This window comes from Alexandromys fortis, unplaced genomic scaffold, assembly GCF_014885135.2.
Source record: "Alexandromys fortis isolate MF-2015 unplaced genomic scaffold, M_Fortis_MF-2015_v1.1 scaffold_1, whole genome shotgun sequence".
NCBI lineage: Eukaryota > Metazoa > Chordata > Mammalia > Rodentia > Cricetidae > Alexandromys > Alexandromys fortis.
In genome coordinates this window covers 11,621,738-11,628,956 of record NW_026067927.1, presented here as the reverse complement: position 1 = coordinate 11,628,956, position 7,219 = coordinate 11,621,738, and the positions used below count along the sequence as shown (strand labels likewise).

At 44.4% G+C, this 7,219-nt stretch overlaps 1 protein-coding gene across 4 annotated transcripts in view; it reads right to left on the bottom strand.

Moving 5' to 3' along the window:
* Nucleotides 1-7,219, bottom strand: part of LOC126502563 (liver carboxylesterase) — a 133,701-nt gene that overhangs the window by 110,487 nt on the left and 15,995 nt on the right. The gene's annotated exons all lie outside the window — the stretch shown is intronic.

The following is a 7,219-nucleotide window of genomic DNA, read 5'->3' as shown; positions in this document are numbered from 1 at the left end:
GCAGACTACACGTCACAGATGGAAAACTTTTGTTTGGATGGGATGAAGGAAGCCCCCCCCCCCATTCTGGTCCAGAGCTCAGAGCACATTCTCACCTCAGGACCTGAAGTCCTCTGGGCCCCAGAACTTACATGGTCAGTAAGATGGTTTGAAAGAAAATGGGCTCCACAGGGAGTGGCACTAATGGAAGGTGTAACCTTGTTGGAGTAGGCGTGGTCTTGTTTGAGGAAGTGCTTCACCCTCGTACGACAGTCAAACTATGCACAGTGAGACAGTTCCTTCCTGTTGCACTTGGATCAAGACATAGAGTTCTTCAGTACCACGTCTGCCTGCATGCTGCCCTACTCCCAGCTAACATGTTCACCTCCATGATGATAATAGACTAAAACCTCTGGATGGTAATCAAGCCACCACAATTAAATGTTTGTCTTTATAATGGTTGCCTTTGTCATGGTGTCTCTTCACAGCAATAGAAACCCTTAACAAGACAGCAAGATAGGAAGTCCCATGTATGACACCATGGCACAGTTCAGGGGACTCAGGGGAGCAAAACACAGTGTACCTACAGGTGGCTGGGCAAAGGGAATTCCCAGGAAGTGTGGACACCAACCTTGGTGCCCTTCTCATGGAGGAGGCTTCCTCCATCTGCCCTGTGTGAGTGCTCACGATGGGGCTCACTTAGTCCAGGCCTGCAGGTAGAGAGACACCGTCTAGGTTACATCTATCACACTGTTTCCACTCATTTCACTAGGGTGCATGGGGCAGGGAATCTGAGGTGTCTGGGTTCAGCTGGAGGGTGTGGGGGTAGGAATTCCATCCTTCCTTCCTTCCTTCCTTCCTTCCTTCCTTCCTTCTTCCTTCTGCCCATTCTTCCTTCCTTCCTTTGTTCTGATTTTCTAGGCAGAGTTTCTCTGCATAGCCTTGGCTGTCTTGGAACTTGCTCTGTAAACCAGGTTGACCTCAACTCAGGGAGGTTTCCCCACCTTTGCCTCTATGGACCCTGGCTTAGCACTGCAAAACTTCCTCTTGTTGCTAGCATGGCACAGCCTCCTGCAATAATCAAAATTCCCTGTTGTTGTGCTGTAGTGGCTCTAGCGAATTGCTGTCCAGTCTATGGTCCCAGCTGTTACTGTCAGTTACTCTCCCTACCCTCAACTCCTTGACCAAAGGAACTAATGTGTCATTGGATTGAGAAGTTCTTCCTGTTTCTTGATATTCATGGTGCTTCTCCTTGTTACAGACTTTTCTCAGCTAAGTTCTGTGCTGGTTAGAATGTAAATGGCCCCTATAGACTCATGCATTTGAATGTTTGCTTCTCAACTGATGGACTGTTTAAGAAGTGTGACCTTGTTGGAGAAGGTGTGTTCCTGGAGATGGGCCCCTCCAATCTGTGGCACCAGGCCTTGCTAAACAGATAGTTGAGGAATGGATACATGAAAGATACAGTTGGCCTTGTGTCTTCAAAGCATGGGCAAATCAGGCTGAACCCATTTATACTCACGATACTGGAAAACCCTCCCTAGCCTGCCATTGACCCATTTGTTTCTCCTCTCTTCTGTCCAGCTCATATCTATTCTGGGGCCACCTTTACAAATAACATCTTCCAACCTTCAGTACATTGCCCCGGGTAAGCTGGATGTGGGCCTGGCCTTTCTTGGAATTCCTTTGCGTGAAATTACCCAAAACCTTGTACACATCCCCATGATGGAGGTCACTCTGCAGACTGCTGTGTCCAGGACCCTGTTATGATTTTTCTTTGTGCCAACAGCTCCCAAATGACGGCACAGAGTAATCTCTGTTCTTCCACATGACTTTTAACTCTCGTTCATTCTGAGTATCCGACCCGTTCTGCTGCTCCATGTCATGCCCTGTGTGCCTCGATTATCTCTTCCTCTCTCTGCCCAGAATTCCCGCCTATTTCTCCTGCCTAGCTACTGACCATTCAGCTCTTTATTACACCAGTCACAGAAATACCTCTTCACTGTGTACAAGTAACGTACAGCACTGGCCAGTTCCCTGCCTTAGGACACTATAATTGGTGAAGAAGCCCAAGGAGTTGGAGACAAGTAGGGCTGTGTAGGAAGATGAGGCATACAAGGCCAGAGCTGAGCCAACCTGGAGTCTGCCTGAGACTCTAGCAACAGGCACTGTCAGAGGTCCTGATCATGCCTAACCAATGAGGGACCTGAATCCAGTGTCTATGCCGCTGATGTTGCACCTTTTCACCTCTTCCCCGGAGGAAACTACTAGAAGCCAGTAACAGGGCTGGTATTCCAATCTGTGCGAGGGGCAGGACCAGCTGTACTGCTTTTTGTCCTCTCAGTGTCAGCCTCGCACACACAAAACCAGTGTGGGTGTTTGCACTTTGGGAATCCCACCCATCAACACTGGAAAATGCCTAGTGATTGACAGCCCAAAATAACCACTGTGCGAATGTGATCTGGCCTTGGGGAATATGTTTTCGTGTGACTATAGAGATGTGGGGAGGGGTGTATGTGGGGGGGTGTGCATATGAGGCTAACACAGACCAGGGAAGCCATGGGGAAGTTAAGGGAATCATGTCTGTAATCCCATGACATGCGTAGCTGACCCAGTGTGTAATCACCTTCCTGCTCAGAACTTCCTTTTGCTCAGGGAGAGCAACAATAATCAGAAATAGAAGAGGGTCTATGTCCAAGTCACTCTGTTTATTCCCCTCTCATGCTCTACACGCACCATCCCAAAGCTGTAATCTGAATCTGGGGACAGTTCTGATTCCAACTAAGCCATCTTCCAGGCTCTAGGCTCTCCTCTTGCCCATTCTGCCTTTATCCATTCCAACCTGTAACTGATTCTTCCCCCAGGCTTGGTCATTACCTGGAGGAACATTCTTCATTCCATCTGACAGCGAAGTTGCTTAGGAAAATATAATGCCTACAAACCAACACTCTGATCTGAAGCCTTATAGCACTGCCATGGTGGAGACAGGAAAAAGGAAACCACTGTGGACTATATTTGGGGGGGGCTTCTAGGACCTCTATGGTCTGTTTCTGGGGAGGAATCTCATACTTGGGGCTAGGAAGTATGTGCTGTAATTCACTGTTTCTAGGAGTCACCCTCTAGACACAAAGGGCAGCACCCTTCAGGCCCTCTTTCCTGTTTTTATTTAAATTACAGGACCCATACTGTTTCTTTATTTTCCCTTATCCCAGCTAACCCCCTCCCTTCCCAAACTCTTATCTCCCCAATCCTCCCTCCACCCTCCCTGCTTTAACCTTACCACCCACAGTATCCCCTTCTTTACTTTTATTTTACCTCTGTTGCTCTATCACCCCTCCCTTAAGACACTCCCCCATGCCCCCTCCTGCTTTTCTGACTTCCACTTGCATTCCATGATAACAATAGAACTAAGGAGTCAAAGATAGAGTTAACCTAACAGATAGTAATATGGTATTTGTCTTTCTGAGCCTAGGTTACCTCATTCAGTATAATTCAATTCATCTCCCTGAAACTTTCATAATTGCAGCCATCTTTACAGCTGAATAAAATTCCACAATGAAGGTCAGGTGGTGATGGTGCATGCTTTTAACCCCAGCACTTGAGAGGCAGAGGAAGGTGGATCTCTGAGTTTCAGGCCAGCCTGGTCTACACAGTGTGATCTAAGACAGCCAGGGCTACAGAGAGAAACTCTGTGTCAGGAGGAAAAGAAACACAGTATACAGGCGTCATTTTCATTATCCATTCATCAGTTGATGGACATCTGAGCTGCTTCAATCCCTTAGCTTTTTTGGACATGAATACACAGGAATCTTTATAAAGGATATAGAGCCCAGTCGCTTATATTTTAGTCCTTTAAAGAGCATACAATCTGAGCTCCAGAATTGCTGTACCAGTTTGAAATCCTAATGATACTGAGTAGGGAATTCCTCTTCCCCCACACCTGCATCTCTATTTGTTGCTAATTGTATTCTTGATGATAGCCATCCTGACTAGGGTGGGATGGCATCTTAGTTATGGTTTCTATTGCTGTGAAGAGACGCCATGACCAAGGCAACTCTAACAGAGAAAACATTGAATTCAGTGGCTTGTTTACAGTTCAGAGGTTCGGTCCATTGTCATCATGGTGGGGAGCATGATGGTGTGGAGACAGTCAGGTTGCTGGATACATCTTCATTAAAGATAACAAGAAATGGATTGACCTACTAGGTGTAGGTTGGCACATGCGACCTCAAAGTCTCACCTACTGCAACAAAAATACATCTCCCAATCTTGCCACTCACTTTAGGGGCATTTTCTTTCAAAATACCACATTTCCCTTCTGGCCCCCAAAGGCTTAGAACCATATCATAATATAAACATACATTTAGTCCAACTTCAAAAGTCCACATAGAATACCACGGTCTCAACAAATGTTCAAAAGTCCAAAGTTCAAAGTCTCTATTGAGATTTATGCAATCTCTTAACTATAATTCCCTATAAAATCAAAAACAAAAAGCAGATTACATCACTGTTTCTAAACGTATTGCAAAAGAGTATGGCAAGGAAATACTGAACCAAAGCAAGACCAAAAACTAGCTGGGCAACTCCAAATTCTCTATCTTCTTGTCTGATGTCAAAATGTTCTTCAGATCTCGAACTCCTTCCAGCTTTGTTGACTGCAGCACAGTTCTCTCTATTGGGCTGATTCTGCTCCGTTAGTAACTTCCCTCAGGAGGTGACACATGGCTCTATCAGCTTCAAAATCTTGTGGTCTCCACAGCAATCCAGCCTTCAACTTCAGAGCTTTACACAATGTCCTCTCTGGGTCTTTCATGAACATCCCTAACACGTGCCTGTCCTCAACAGTTTTCTTTAGTCGGTGAGCCAAATTGTATAATATCTCTCTCTTATCCATAACTCTAGAATTGTGGACCCAAGCTGACAAGTTGTACTGCTTACTGTGCCTGAAACATGGCCCCCTTGCTTAAGTATATCTTTACCACCTTTCTGTTTTCCTTCACTGACTAAGCTTGGCTGTCCTTGAATTTGCCCTGTAGAACAGGATGGCCTCAAACTCAGAGATCCACCAGCCACTGCTTTCTGAGTGTTGAGATTAAAGGCATGTACCAGGACATTTAGCTCTAAGCTTTTCTTTAATCCCTTTTCACAAGTTTGAAAGTTAGCTGGGTAGGATCTTGCCCTGAGGTCATCACTCCCTTTACTCAATTTCTTAATTTATCTCTTTGTACACAGGACTTAACTCCATTCCACTTCCTGGTGCCTGTTATTTCATCCTGTACATTTTGTGTCTTTATTTACTCAAACTGCTCCTTTTCATTATAAATCTTTATTAGAGTAGCCACTAATAACCTCACAACAGAGTCTATACCAGGTTCTTTTGAGATTTTCTCTAACAACAGAATTAACCTAAACCTCTTCACTTTAACCTCAGGACTCTTTGGAAAAGGGCAAAAAGCAACCATTTTCTTCACCAAAATGTCACAAGAACAAACTCTGGGTTATGAATTAAGATTCGTCTTCTCTGAAACCTCTTGATCCAGACATCCACAGTTCAACAAAGCACATTCAACACCAATGTCTTCCAATTTTCTACCAGGATGGATCATTAAGCACTGCTTAAAGCACTCAACTGCTTTGATATATGCCCAAGAGTGGTACAGATCTAAACAAAGAATTCTCAACAGAAGAATCTCAGATGGCCAAAAGACACTTAAAAAAATATTCAACATCCTTAGCCATCGTGGAATGCAAATTAAAATGACTCTGACATACCATCTTATACCTATCACAATGGGTAAGATCAAAAATATCAATGATAGCTTATGCTGAAGAGGATGTGGAGCAAGAGGAACACTCCTCCATTGCTGGCGGGAATGCAAAACTTGTACAACCACTCTGTAAATCAGTATGGCAGTTTCTCAGAAAACTGGGAATCAACCTACCTCAAAACCCAGAAATACCACTCTTGGGCATATACCCAATAGATGCTCAAGCATACTGTTTCTTTTTTTAAGATGTATTTATTATGTATAGTGTTCTGTTTACATGTATGCCTTCAGGCCAGAAGAGGGCGCCAGATCTCATTACAGGTGGTTGTGCGCCACCAACCACTGAGCCATCTCTTCAGCCCCATAACCTCTTTCTTAATTAGATTGTTTATTTTCTTGATGTTTAGATACTTCAGCTCTTGAACGAGATCTTTGTATACTCTGTCAGGTACACAGCTGGCAAAGATTTTCTTCCATTCTGTTAACTGCCTCTGTACTCAACTGACAGGCATCTTTTAGATGTACAGAAGCTTTTTAATTTAACTGTTAGTCTTATTTATTGGGACACTAGAGTCCTATTCAGAAAAACCACAACCTGTGCTTGTTTGCAGATGTGTACTCTGTACCTTTCCTCTGGCATTGTAGAGTACAGGTTTTATGTTGAGGTCTATGATTCCTTTGCAGTTGAGTTTCAAACAAAGGTAAGACACAGGAAACTAACTTCATTAACTTTGAATGTTAATATCCAACTGTTGGTAGCTATCGATCCCTGGACCTGGACTCTCTTTGCCTGCAGCTGTTCTGAGCACGAGACCTTCATGGCAGGCTGATGAGACCTACAGCTGAAAGATCCCGAGAGCTGGGCATGACTAAGGATCACTATACAAGCTGCCCCTGAGCACAAAAAAAGTTTGACATTGGTATTCTTGTATCAAGGATGACCCGTGTCCCTGTGTCTCTCTGTGTCTGTCTCTATGTTTGTCTATGTGATTTTAAGTCTCCAGGCTTAGCTCCCAGCTTGTGTACGGTCTTGTAGAGGCATGAGCGCTACAGTACTGGTTGGGTTATACCCAACTTGTCTAGTATGACTTGTAGAAGATGCTGTTCTTCCTTCAGTTATATTTTTGGCATCTTTGTTAAAAAAATAAACTGGCTACAGATATCTGGCTCCCATATTATATTCCATTGACCTACGTGTCTGTTTTGTGCCATGCTATACTGCTTTTACTACTATGATTCTGTAATACAACTTAAAATACAGTGTGGTCATACCTCCAAACATGTTCTTTTTGCTCAAGAATTCTTTGACTAAGCCGGGCGGTGGTGGCGCATGCCTTTAATCCCAGCACTCGGAAGGCAGAGGCAGGCGGATCTCTGTGAGTTCGAGACCAGCCTGGTCTACAAGAGCTGGTTCCAGGACAGGCTCCAAAACCACAGCGAAACCCTGTCTCGAAAAACCAAAAAAAAAAAAA